This window comes from Canis aureus, chromosome 13, assembly GCF_053574225.1.
Source record: "Canis aureus isolate CA01 chromosome 13, VMU_Caureus_v.1.0, whole genome shotgun sequence".
In the NCBI taxonomy this organism is placed as follows: domain Eukaryota; kingdom Metazoa; phylum Chordata; class Mammalia; order Carnivora; family Canidae; genus Canis; species Canis aureus.
The window spans coordinates 36901020-36915825 of record NC_135623.1 but is presented as its reverse complement, the minus strand read 5'-3'; positions in this window follow the sequence as shown (position 1 = coordinate 36915825).

Sequence of the window (14806 nt, the reverse complement as noted above, 5' to 3'; positions counted from 1 at the left end):
ATTTATATTAGAAACTCAATAAACATATATTGAATACATGAATTTATAAATAAATGGATAACTGAATGAATCCAGGGAGCCTGGATGGCTCAGTGGGTTAAGTGTCTGCCTTCAGTCCTGGGATTGAGCCCCCCATCAGGCTGTTTGCTCAGTGGGGAGTCTGCTTCACCCTCTCCCTCTGCCACTTCCCTGCTTGTGCTGTCTATCTCTCTCATGCTTTCTCTCTCAAATAAATAAATAAACAAATAAAATCTTAAAAAAAAAGAATGAATCCATATCCAAATTCTGTAGTCAATTGACTTTTTGCTCTTCCTTATACATTCCAGGTTTCTGAAGAGTTTGACTTTGCTTGGCTTATCAATGATTACTGATTGTTGCCGATATTACTATAGGTAGCAAAGCAATCATATTTATTGGCGTTGACTCTGAGTTGTGTTTTCATTTCAATGTGTTTTTGAGCCTGAAACACCACATCAGTAAGAAAAAGGATAAAAACCATATGATCATTTCAATAGATGCAGACAAAGTACGACATTCATTCATGACAAAAACCCTCAACAAAGTGGTGTTAGAGGGAATAAAACTCAACATCATAAAGGCCTTATATGCAAAACCACAGCTAACATCATACTGAATGGTGAAAAACAAGAGTTTCCTCCTAAGTTCAGGACAAGACAGGAATGTCCACTCTCATCACTTTTATTCAATGTACCACTGGAAGTCCTAGCCATGGCAGACAACAACAACAACAACAACAACAACAACAACAAAAAAAGAAAGAAAGAAAGAAAGAAAATTGGTAAGGAAAAAAGTAAAACTTCCACTATTTGCAGATGACATAATACTATATAGAAAAAAACCTAAAAACTCTATCAAGAACCTGTTAGAACTCAGAAATGAATTCAGTAAAGTCTCAGGATAGAAAATCAATGTATATAAATATGTTGCATTCCTATACGCTAATAATGAAGAAGCAAAAGTGAACTTACGAAAACAATTTCATTTGCAACTACACCAAAAACAATAAAATATCCAGGAAGAAGCTTAACCAAAGAGGCAAAAGACCTGTACTCTAAAACAAAATACTGATGAAAGAAATTCAAGATGATGCAAAGAAATAGAAAGACATTCTCTGCTCATGAATTGGAAGAATAAATATTGTTAAAATGTCTATACTACACAAAGAAATCTACACATCTAATGCAACCCCTGTCAAAATACCGACAGCATTTTTCTCTGAACAAGAACAAACAATTCAAAAATTTGCATGGAACCACAAAAGACCTGAATCACTAAAGCCATCTTGAAAACACCCCGCCCCCCCAAAATACCCCAAAACTAGAGGTATCGTGATTTCAGACTTCAAGTTATATACAAAGCTGTAGTAATCAAAGCAGTATGGTACTGGCATAAATAGACATATATCAATGGAACATAATAGAAAACCCAGAAATAAACCTATAATTAGATGGCCAATTAATCTCCAGCAAAGAGGAGAGTATATACAAATGGCAAAAGGAAAGTCTTTTCAAAAACTGGTGTTGGGAAATGGCTAGGTATATGCAAGAGAATGCAACTGGACCACCTTCTTTCACCACACACAAAAATAAATTCAAAATGGATTAAAGACCTAAATGTGAGACTTGAAATCATAGTAGCTCTAGCAGAGATCACAGGCAGTAATTTCCCTGGCATTGGCCATAGCAGCACAACAGCACGATCCACAAGTTAATAAAAAAAAAAATCCAAACAATCAAAACATGTGAGTAATTGAGTTGGAAGTTTATGTATTTTTAGACATTCTTTGACATTTATTTTCTTTGGATCTGTTTTTCTTTTCTTTTCTTTTTTTTTCTTAATGTTGAAAGTACACAGAAGAAAATCCTCTCTGTCAAGTTGTATTTTATCCTTTGCAGAAGCCTCTATGGTTTTTTAGGGCTCCTTTCAGTTAATATGGGTGATATTTTTAACTTCAAAACTCTTGATGATTATTTTTATTTCCCAAGAAAATCCTTTCTTTCCACCCTTCTATCCTGTTCACCAGCAGAGAGAACACAGCACCTTATAAGTCTCTTTTCCCTCCTACGGCATCTTTATAATGCTAGTGTTCTTCACTTCAGCTCAGCTTCCAAATTTAATTCATTTGTTAGGCCTATTTTTACCTAGAGTCATGAAATCTGAATGTGTTGCTAAACTATCAGAGAAAGTGCTTTTCTTTGTGCCTTCCATCTAAGGCAATGTGTGCTTTCCTAATGCTATTATTTATAGCTGAGGGCTGTGGAATCGGAGCACAGACAGGCTGCCTACATCCCATGTCACACTTTTTTTTCTGGTTGGAGTGGTTAGTCATTAGTACTGAATTGTTTGGTCACGAGCAGGGAGGGATTGAAAATGTAAAATTCAATATGCTTCATTGCCGTGGTTCCGGTGGGAGCTCTGTGGGGGAAATTCCTGAGCAAGGTAAGCTGTAGGTACTTGCCTGACCAAAGGGTTACAGGTTTTTGGTGTTACTGAGCGTGTCTTACCTCATCCCTCCTGCCCGGGTGGTCTGCGCTTGTGAATATATTAGTCAGGATAGGCTAATTTGTGCTGCAGTAACAAATAACACCTCTTCCACCCTCAAATTTCAGCTACTTACAGGTGCATTTATCTCTTATATCACATCCTTTCCAGATTGGCTGTTGTTCTGCTCCCTGTCCTTTGATGGAACAACCTCTATCTGGAACACTTGGTCACTGTAGTAGAGGGAAAAGAAACATAGAGAAAGAACCCTTGCCAAAGCTGAAGGCTTCGGTGTGGAGGTGATACACATTATGTCTGTCGACATTTCCTTGGCTAAAGCCAGTCACATGAAATCAAGTTCATCAGAGCAGTGATATGTATTCTTTCAGGGAGGGACACTGCAAGGTGGGGCATTGGCATGTTTGGTAAACAAACTCCTACAAGGAGGATTCATTGACGTTCATTTGACAATATGTCGACAGAAATTTCCGGAGAAAGACTGAATCTTGTAACTGAACTTGGCAAGGAACTAGTATCTTCTTTTTTATTTTCATTTGTTCTGGGGGGCTAGAAATAAGGTAGACGGTCTCACTGTTTAGAACAATAGGCTCTTGAAGGCCACTTTCTAAGGTATGTATTATAATCATATTCATTGTGCTTGTTGTCTGACCTACTCGGTAAAGAAAAGAAAAGAAAAGAAAAGAAAAGAAAAGAAAAGAAAAGAAAAATTAACTTAAGGGTGTTTTGAGTTCTTGTGACTATCATTTTTGTCCTTGACTATGTATCCAGGTTCATCCACTCTCATCACTTTTATTTAACGTACCACTGGAAGTCCTAGCCATGGCTTCCTAGTCTTGCCTTCAAGTCTAGGCTCTGGCTGCAATTACCTATTTGCTATTCTAGAATCTCCCTTGGAATGATTTATAGTCTTGCCTTGTCTGGCTTACTCCACTCATCTTTTAGAGCTCAAAGTCACTATCACGTTTCCTAGTCTTGGTTAGGTGCTTCTATGTTCTAATAGGAGGCTGTCCATATTTATCTGTACCATAACATTTATCCCTTGAAAGTATTATTTCACTTATCAGTTTTTCTCATTACATGTAATTCATCATTGCTCCGGGAGGCTCACAACTGCAACCTCATTTCTTATAATGCTCCTCCTTTGACTGGGTCATTCCAGCCACACTGGCCCTCCTTCTGTTCTATGAATGAGTGCATGTGACCACAATTTAGTGCTTTTCTACTAACCATTCTTGCTGTCTCTTTCATCTTGAGAATGCTGGCCCTTTCTGTCCTTCAGGTCTCAGCTTAAATATCACTTCCTTAGAGATACTTTTCTTGACTACTCAATCTAAAGTAGCTGCCCAGACCCTGACTATCATGAGCACATCATCTCCGTATACTTTTGCCACCACCCAGTATTTTTCTTACATATTCATGTGTTTATTATTTGTCTCTCCATTAGAATATAAGCCCCAGGAGAGCAGAATCTTTCATCCTGTTTAGTTGTGTATTACCAAGGACAGTGTCAGTTATTATTATTCCTAGTCAATAAATAGCTGTTGAGTTTTTAATGAATTAATAGGATTATGATAGTTCTTCAAAATGAAGGCTAAAGCTGTCATTGTTGTTAAACACTCAGCAAACATTAATTATTAAATAAATTAATGAAATTCTGAAGGTTCTCCAAAATCCAGGTAAAATCTCCTCTTCCATTGATAATTTCCACCCATACTACTAATCTTCTATTGCACTTATATATTTAGTGATCCAGCCACAATATCTTCCCATATCACTCTCTACTGATTTATGCTACACTCTGATGAAAGCAGTATCGTTTGCTTTAGTTTCCCCTGTGACACTTAGCAAAAGTTTGGAGAAATCTATTTTGGAGTCTATTTTATTCTATTGGTGGATTGTAAAGGAAGACTTGTGCTATTGTCATAGATTACTCATATCTAAAATGAATTTACCAAAATTCGAAGATTCCTACAAAGATCACAAATCACTTAGACCACATTTTCATGGCCTTCAGTGATTTAAGCCTGGAGAATTAATTTCTATGACTCTATGGAAATTGCTTGGGGTGAACCACTAAGAAGATTTCATATAATTTGTTTTAATCACTGAGGAAACTTTTTCATATTTCGTTTCAAGCATAATTTCTAACTCTTGCAAATGGAAGTTGTATCAGATTATGATTTTACTCTATTTCCACATCACTTACAAGGTGTATGACCTTGGACAAGTGAGTTGACTTCTCTGTGTCTTAGTTCCTTCATCTCTAAGTGGGGGAAGTAATAGTATTGACCTCTCAGTGTTGAGAGAATATCATGATATATGTAACTACTTAGAACATTGTCAGAAAAAAGAGAAGGTGCTGCCTAATTGGTAGCTATCGTCATCATTATTTTTAATAATCTGAATTAAAAATCTGTGGTGAATTTTATTTTATTTATTTTTTAATTAAAAAAAACATTTTTAAAAAAGATTTTGAGAGAGAGCACAAGCAGGGAGAGGAGCAGAGGGAGAGGGAGAAGCAGGCTTCCTGTTGAGCAGGGAGCCGGATGTAGGGCTCAGTCGCAGACCCCTGGGATCATGACCTGAGCCAAACGCACTTAACTGACTCCACCATCCATGGTGGATTTTAGAGAAATGTTTAAGATTTACATTTTTAGCTAGAAAACAACAACAAGCAAACAAACCCTAAAAAGTAATATATTGGTTCAACTTGTGAGGCTCTGTGAAAGTTGAGGCATCTTTATCCTTACAGAATTTTTACGTAAAATCCCATAGTTTATAGAATTTACCTTCAGAGATTCTAGAAGGCAGCACATAAGGCCTAACTAAGCCAGTGAAGTTCAGCTGGGTTCTGTGGGGCTCCATCTGAGGTCACTGTTGATGCTTGGAGTGGGGAGGAGTGAGGAACCTGAGTGTAGGGGACCCCCCCCCCACTCCCACAGCCCTGCTTCACTCACTGCCCATGATAGCTTCAGAGCAGCAACTTGTCCTGCTTTAAAAAGTAGACTTTTACGTAAGATTTTAAGAGCCCATACTTTCAGGAAAGGGGTGAGAGTTTTGAACACGATTGTTCTAAGTTATAATCTGGGGCAGTAAAGATAAATATGTGGGGACTGGGGACAAAGAAGAACAGAAACCAAGTCCCTTTCCGGGCTCTCAGGGTGGCCCCGAGAAGTGAATATATCAGCTGGGGGGACATCTCCCTTGTTTTCCCCTGTTCTACCTCATTGTGTTTTTCCTCCTGACCCCTTCATTCACTTCCATGCCCTTGACCCTGACTTGCGGAACAGCATCCAGCACTTGACTTCCCTGCTATCTTGATCTTAGCCTCATCTTTGATCTCATGGGGATTTCTATATTTTGAGAGATGCAGTGTTAGGCATTCAACAGACCCTCTGTGTATCCCAGAGAGACTAATGTCGAAATGCCCACTCATTTTGATGAACAGCTTCAGGCTGTTTAGCACGTAGAGAAGACAGGATTGAATGTTACATATTTTAACTGGTTATTATACAGTCGTGTAGAGAGATCCTTTGCTATGTGGCAAAAACATAGTTTCTCTGATGCCAGGTCAGTGTATAGGGAGGTTGAAAGTAAGAAATACAGGGATGTTCTGCAGGAGGCTTTCAGGGATTTATCTGTTAAGGGAAAACATTGGCATGATTAAGCGTGAAGAGATGGTGTTATTAAGTTATATTTTAGTCATGTCCTACCTCACCATTTTGATCTCCCAGTCATCATATGATCAAACAGATCATAGTCTGTTTTGACTATTCAGATGTGTTTGATCTATCTCTGCTTGTTTGTTTCCCTTTTTCTCATTCTCTCTTGCCTTCTCCATTCACCTGTTCTCTCTGCCATTCACCCACCCTCTCTTTGACCTTTCTTTCCTTCTATTAAATTGCTTGCAATTTTCATATGGAATCACCAAGACATAAATACAATATTTGCATTAAAGACTACAAATAATCCCCATGGAAGAAAACTGACTATGTCTTACGTTGCACATGGCAAAAGTTGTTACTGGCTAGAAATCAATGGAAGAATAAGATCTTGGGAACCCTGGGTGGTGCAGCGGTTTAGTGCCTGCCTTTGGCCCAGGGCGCGATCCTGGAGACCCAGGATCGAATCCCATGTCGGGTTCCCGGGGAATGGAGCCTGCTTCTCCCTCTGCCTATGTCTCTGCCTCTCTCTCTCTCTCTCTGTGTGTGTGACTATCATAAAAAAAAAAAAAAAAAAAAAGAATAAGATCTTGACAAAGTTTAGATCGGTAAAATCTCACCCGGGAATATTTAACTTGGTAAAAATAATGACCACAGAGGAAAACTCACAAGGATGGAAAGGAATCCGTAAAAGTTGACATGACAAAATCTTTACTTATGAATGAAATACAATTTTAAAAATAAATGGAAAATAAGAAATGCCAGTGAAATAATCTCAGGTAAATAAAGAAGAAATTTGAAAAAATATTGTAAATGGTTACTGTACGATTTTGATCAAGGAAATATTTTGGCTTAGTGATATTTGCTCTGGGAACGAATTTCTTGATGAAAATTTTATCAATACTGGCCTAATCTGATCAACATGTTTGTATTATAAACATGCTCAGGGTCAAGTTTTTCTCAGAGACAAAAATAGCTGGGTCAGAATGGTGGAGTTGAAACGTCCTGTAAATATTATTTTGTAATCTGATTTGTATGTACTAATTTATCTTGTAGAACGTTCCACGCCATTAAATATTTTTTCTATAACATTAGAGTGGCTGCATATTCCTTTAACCAGTCTTCTGTTACTATGTATTTAGGTTGTTTTGAAGCTTTTGCTATTACAACTCTGTGAACAATATCTTTGTAAACGGATGGTAAACTTTTCACAGGAGGAACACTTCTTGGATTTTTCTATTTCTGTATGTATTTCAGAGATAGATAATGTCTGGAAAACTGCTGTAAGAAAAAGAATATATATCTTTTTTTTTACGTCATTCAAGTTCTGGTTATCTTGGCATTAAGTCTATTTATTAAATAAGAGCCTTTTGGATTAAATTAAAGCTTTCCTTTAACTTCCAATGTTGCCTAAAACTGTGACAAAATATGAGACAGGATCTGATCTTGGCTTTTAAAATAAAAGAACCCGAAATACCTCAACACAAATAGCTGAGAAGCAGCATGGTAGGATTAAAATGTCATATAGGAGCTGCTAGGATTTGATCAGTGGGAATTTATTTGAGTTGTGCTTATTCCAATACTATTTATAGTCAAAGGTAAATATAATTTTAGGTCTCCTTTAGAAACCACAAGCAGAACCAAATGTAATTTCTGTAAGAGGCTAGAAGAAATGAATTGGGGATAAACTAATTTCGTACTCATTGCTTAGCACAGTGAACACAAGTCATGAATCGTTGAGTGAATATGCTAGTGAAAAGTGAAATATTAATTTCATACTTTGTAACAAGTAACATGTCTACGGGATCTACCACCTAGCACCCAGCACTGCAGGTTTAGGTATCTAACATGAATTCTTTCTGGATGATTAAGAAACACACTCTTCTGCTGCCTTGGACATCACTGGATTTTTTTAAATGTCTGAGACCAACTGATCGTAACTGTAGCACTGGTTATATGGAATAGCCAATGGCGTGGACAGGGCTTATAGTGACATTGTGGGTGACTTGTGATAAATGCTATCAACGAATGCTGTAAGGAGATTACTTTACCCAGTAGAAATAACCACAGTGTGTAAAGCATCTAGTAGGTTCCAGGCACTCCCCTGCTCTGTAGATGAAGAAACAGAGGCCAAGAGAACTAAAAACAAACAAACAAAGGGAACAAAAACTCTTTCAAGGTTGTACAGATAAGAGGTTAGCTGAGATATAAACCCACTTCTTTGCAATTCCAAAGCCTGTGAACTGTACTACACCTACCACCTCTCTTTCAAGTTCATAATCCAATGATACTTCTTAAAACCACTTGTGATCCCAGTACCCAGAGGCAGTAGCTGGAATCTTCTCCAATTTTTGGAATCCTCTCTGTACTTTCAAAGATATTTGGGATTATATTTTTGTTCTGTAATGTACTTCTCCCCCCACCTTTTTCTCTTCTCAATATATTCGAACATTTCCTCATGATGATAAATATACTTCACCATATGCTTTAGTGGCAACTTCTCCCAACCCCAGAACCCCAGATAAATTATAAGGTCTTTGAGGGCAGAGACTTAAAAAAATACATCTACCATAGTGTTTATATTGGACATAAAATATCATCATCGTCGTCATCATCATCATCATCGTAATTATAGCTGAAATATACAGTGTTTATATTGTCCCAGGCATTGGTTGAACATAATGTGGATTAATTCATTTAGGTTTTTAAAAAAGATCTCTGAGGTGATACTATTATTATCCCACTTTCCGTGTGAGGAAAGTGTCTAGGCTGCTTGCAATTAGTAAGTGGTGAGGTGGGTTCAAACCCGGGCAGGCTGGCTCTGGAATCCATGCTTCTAACCACTATGCTCATCTACCTAAAATAGATATGCAATGAATACTTGTCAACACTAGGAAATGGAGAGTAAAGGTAATTATGGGTATGTCTTGACATTTCTTATGTGTAAAAAGCCCACAGTTCATCCTCATGGCCATACTGCCTGAATTCTAGACTCCTTTACTGGATTTTTTAATGAAAAAACAAAACCATACTTACTCCTCCTAATTTTCCTTTGGACTTTTGGTCTAGGGAGACTGGAGGTGTGACCACACAGTCTTTATTTCTATTTTCCTCTCCTAGTCTTGATTCTATCCAAATTCTGTCTACTACTGAGAGCCTAGTTCGGGTCCTGCATCCTCTGTGAAACATTCCCTGTCTCTGCCAGGCTTTGTTGCCTATCTCTTTGAACGCTCCTGATTCCACCTTAAACAAGGATCCTTCAAATATTTAACAAGTCTTATTCAGCTTTATATTTCTTAGCTTCTCAGAAAAAAACGCTCAATTCACGGTAGGCAGGAAGCCGATATCCCTTTGCTGAATGAGCAAACGCCCAAAGGAATAGATGAGACACTGTTTTGCAACAGATTGTGTCCATAGTCCTCTCTAAATAGTTTATGAGGTCTTGGTAAAGAAGGATAAACTTTGACCATTTCATCCCCCACAGTGCCTGGTACAATCTGAATCAGCGCCAGAGCCTCAGCCAATACTTGGTAGTTGTGGCTCAGCTTGAAGTAGGTACAGTAATTTTAATAATTTAACTATAGATTCTTTTGGATTTTCTATTCACATAATCGTGTTGTCTGAGAACAATGCCAGCTGTGTTTCTTTGTTATTATTCTTAAAGCTTCTATTATTTTGGCGGGCCTTAGTTTATTGGCTAGAATATTTAACTCAGTGGGAAATAAAGGTGTTAATGGGGGCATCAGTGTCCTGGGTCTTGCTTCAGAAAGAAAGCTTTTACACTGCACCGATTAAGTGGGAATTCCTGAATCTTTGGTTTTGTCTTTTTAGCCATTATCCTTCAAATATTGCTTCTGTCCCAATCCTCTGTATCTTTTTTTTTACGACTCCTGTTATATATATGTTAGAATCTCTCATGGCCTCAGCTATATGTTTACTTTTTTTTTTGTCTCACTTTATTCTGAATATTTCTAAGCTGCATGTCACATTTTTCTCTTCCTGTCATCTTATCTGTTGTTAACCTCATCCATTGCATTTTTAAGTTCACTTGTTGTGTTTTTCAATGAAGCTTATAGAGCTTCGATGTGTCTCTTGGTTAATGATAGTTTCTAGTTTTCTGCCAAAATTCTTGATCGTGGCTTTTATCTTCTTCAACCTGTAAATATTGTTATTTTAAAGTCTGTGTCTGGTAAGTCTAAAACCTTAAAAAAGTGTCATTATCACTTGCTATCTATCATCTCTTTCTTCTGCTCTTTTAAGTTTATATTATTTATTTCTCTGGTGCCTGGTTATTTTTGGTTGTATTTTGTTGTATTTCTGTGCAACTGTTTATAAAAAGAACTTGAGGTTTTGGATAATGCCACCTTCTTCTGTCAGGCTTCTGATTGAGTTTGCAGTATGATACGTTTGTGCTGTAAACTTTAAAGTGCTGCAATCCTTTAAAGGCCTGTCTATTCTGGATTCATCCATGAAATGGATCTTTCAGGGTCTTAACAGAAAGCAAGGAGGGTTCACCCAGGCTCTCCTCCTTGGTGGACCCTGGCCCCAAACTTTGTCCCCCAAGCTCTGGCCAACCGGCAAAAGCTCTCCAGCTAAGTTTCTCAGCTTCTCAATCACTTTATCTGGTACTGGAACACACATAAAAAATGGCCTCTAATGCAGAATTGTTCTTTTTGGGTTTCTGCTTTCTCTTGGGTCCTCTTCGCTGCTCTCTTGGTTCCTCAATGCCTTTAGTAGAAGCATTTATACCATAGAACTTGTTCTCATTATGTAGTCTCTCATTACTGAAATCAGAATACCCCTGGTGCTCCTGACTTTTGACTTTAGGTTTCCTGGGCTCCATTTTCTATATTGTTCGAAGGAGTGAAAATCTTTTGAAATCTACTCATATTCTTGTCTTTTTGTTAGTTTGGGTTTTTTTCTTTTGTTTTGTTTTAGCACTGCAAGGTAAGTTGCTTAGATATTTAAAATCCTAACCACTTAAAGTGAACAAAATGATGGTGGTTTGTTGGGGAGATCGACTGGACGTGTGTTCATGCATACCAAAATATAGCTGGGAAAGCTAGTTTAATAGCTGTTGAAAACAGGTTATTAAGAAGAAAAGAAAAGTCCTGTTTGACTTTCCTCTATCATGAAAAAATCTTGACTTTCCTCTATCATGAAAAATTTGACTTTCCTCTATCATGAAAAAATCTTACTCCTTTTCACTGCAAATAGGTGCACTAATGTTGGTTTTCCTGCTTAAGAATATGAAGGCCATAATATCATATTTGTACTCCTTAGCAACTCTAAAATAACAAACCATAGCATATTAATGGAGGAAAAAGAACACACCGATGAAGGGACAAGTTTGGAGTTCACATTTCCTTTGGGTTTTTTAAAATAACAGCCAGTGGAGAAAAATATTTATGACATTTCTTTGACACTTCCTTTTAAGGTTTTAATCAGAAATAACTGTTACAAGATCTATGCCAAATAGAAAGATATCTTGCTAATTGAGAGATATGTTAAAAACAAAAATAAATACTAAACAGTGAAAATAAAGCAAGTGTTTCCCTACGACAAGTTATGCATTTGTGTTTTCAGTGATAATCAACACATATGGGTGGGTGCTATCAAATACCACTCCTAATCCAGCGTCCAGAGTGATTTTTTTAAAAGCAACGTAGTTCCAATCAGTCTTACAATGGCTACCAATTGTACCTAGAAACAAAAAACCGTGACCTGACTTTCATTATTCCTTTTTTTCCCTCCATGGAACTCTAGCACCACTTGGCTTTCTTTGTATTCCTTGAACACACCAAGATAGTTTCTACCATAGGTTTTTGCACCTGTTGATCCCTTTACCTGGAAGCTCTTGTCTTCATCTTTTCTCTTAACTGGTCTCATTTTTTGTCATCCCACTTACAATGTAAATGCTTCAATGAGAACTTTTTTCATAAATAAGTTAAATTAACCTCCCCTTGTCTCCTCTGCTCTTAATTCAGTCCTGTTCAATCAGCTTGTTTCATTTTCTTCATAGCATGTGTCATTACCTGCAACTCTCCTATTTGTTATTATTATTATTTAAAGATTTTATTTATTTTATTGTTATTTTTTATTTGCTTAAACTATCCTTTAGAAAATAGCTGTTTTTCCACAGTCTAGAATAGTGCCTGTCACACAATAGGTCTTGAAAATAATTCTTCATGGGCTTTTGACTGTGATATTTGAAAGGTTGTTGCAAAGTATGTTGCTTAGTTTAATACAGAATTCCACTGCCTAGATCAGGAAATTTTATGTCAGAGAAACTTTGTTAGAGTGAGATTCCCCATGGAGAGGTAATTTTGGCCTAAGAGGTGTTAAATGTCTAACTTAAAATGAAGACCAATCTTTGAATAGTGTTCAAACTTGCCTAGAAAATACACACACACACATACACACACACCATATACCCTATACATATGGTATACAGAAGATATTTATTTATATCTTCATATTCATATGGAGAATGAAATCATTCATATTCTCTGAAGAAGAAATGTTGAAGTGATTCTTACATTAAAAATATCATCGAACATTTGTTGGTGATATATTTCTGATTAATTTTAAATATCAACCTTTCTACTTAGAAAAAACACATCCCCTAACCCTCAACCCCAGGGGTGCCCACACACATAAGCACGCTCTCTCAGGATTGGGATGATAGAGGGAAAAACTTCTGGTACTAAGACTATAATGGAATTTCCAGTTACCATGGCTACCTTCAATCAAAGTCTATATGTATGGGAGCTCCTAAATTTAGCTAAAAATACGTATTGATGCTCATCTGGCATAGCATTTTGACAAATAAATCCAGTTATGATTTAATTATTGTGATACAAATCTATCACTATCTATCAAGAGAAGATTTAGTCTTCATCTGTGGTAGGCAAACTTCTAAGATGGCCTCCAAGATTCCCAGCCCCTGGTGTAGATAACCCGCGTAATCCCCAAATCTTGCTGGCAGGTGGAATTGTGAGTATAATGGGTTTTACTTCTCTGATTAGGTTACATCCTACTGCAAAAGTGAAGGGATTTCAGAAATGGAAGGAAGGTTCTTTATTATTATTAGGTTTTAGATTATTCACAAAGGAGATTATCTTGGGTGGGTCCGACCTAATCAGGTGGACAGCTCTGAATGTAGGAGCTCGTAACAAGAGTACAACCCAATTCCACACCAAACACTTCAGCGACAGGGTTAAGTGCACAAATTTAATCATTTTAGTGTTGTGATATTATTGAAATAAATCCTCCCAGGGAAATGAGGAGCTGTTTATAATTTAGTAATTCCTTCCTTATTTTGGTTTTAAAAATTTATAGTTTTGAATATGATGGAAATTATATTTTGGGATATAATACCACCTTAGAACAAAGTTCCCTCAGGTTCTTTCTGGGTAAATGTAGCCTGCCAGGGCCCCTCACACACAGTAAGGCCTTAGTAAGCCTTATGTGATGAGAATGATACGACAGGGCTCCATAGAGCTGGGGCATGCAAAATAGTAAACTAGCCAAAATCAATTAGGCTGAAGATAATTAGGAATTTTTTTTTTTGAATGGTAAGTGTGTTGATGGCAAGATTCTTGAAACTGTTCTGCGGCTACATTCACATGTTTGTGTAAGAGCCAGCGGGAGGCGGGTATGGTGCTAACCATTAGGATGCATTCTGTTTAAAAGGAACATTAATTCTATTGTTTCTGGCTTAAAAGCCAACTACATCCACGCTGCATGCCGAGATTTCATCGCAGACTCTGCAACACTTGTGTCCAGTAAGCACTCTGTTGCCTTTTCACCCCTTGCCCTAGACACAGGCTCCCTCCACAGCGCCCACCAGTCGTTCCTCTTTGCGAAGGGGCTCATTTCCCTTTGTTGTGTGTGTGTTTTCTTTGCTGGCTTCTAATTATTTTACTGCATTAGTCTAAGCTGTTAGCAAAGTAGCTCCAAGAGCAGACTTAATGAGAGTGACAGATTTTGACTTTCATATGAAATTCTAAACTTGTGTCCATGGAAACAGAAGGGAAAGCAAAACCTGAGATCCCCTTCCTATTTTATCTTGCTGCGTGGCACAGTGAAAAAGAACCAAACAGGAGAAATAGCTGAAACAATTACACGTTGCCAGCAAATCCAATATCACAGGTGTCAGGAAGTCACAACCTGGGGCTTTTTTTTTTTTTTTTCTTTTTGGTCTATTATGAAGGGGAGGCACTCAAACATGGTTTGGCCACTGTACATCTCAGTATGTGATTCTCATCTGCTCTAACCTGGACAAGTGAAAATGTTAGGTTTAAGGAGGTAGGTGTTTGGACAGAATTAGTGTCACAGCTTCGACATGACAAAGACGTGTTGGCCTGGGAGTATTTTCCCGTGTATTTATTTTCCCGTCTATACTGCTGTGATGGCCATGGAGACCTACCACTGACGTCTCCTTCAGGGGCACCTGCTAGGGGAGCATAGCTAGGAAGAGCCGAAGCCACCCTCCCTTAGGATCTGCCACTGGGGCCACCCTGGCCAAAGGCTGCATGGTACTGGGATCTAGGACCTTTCTAAAGACCAGTTTTGGCTCAGCAACTCCCCATTCACCTGGCTGAAGCTATCACAGACCT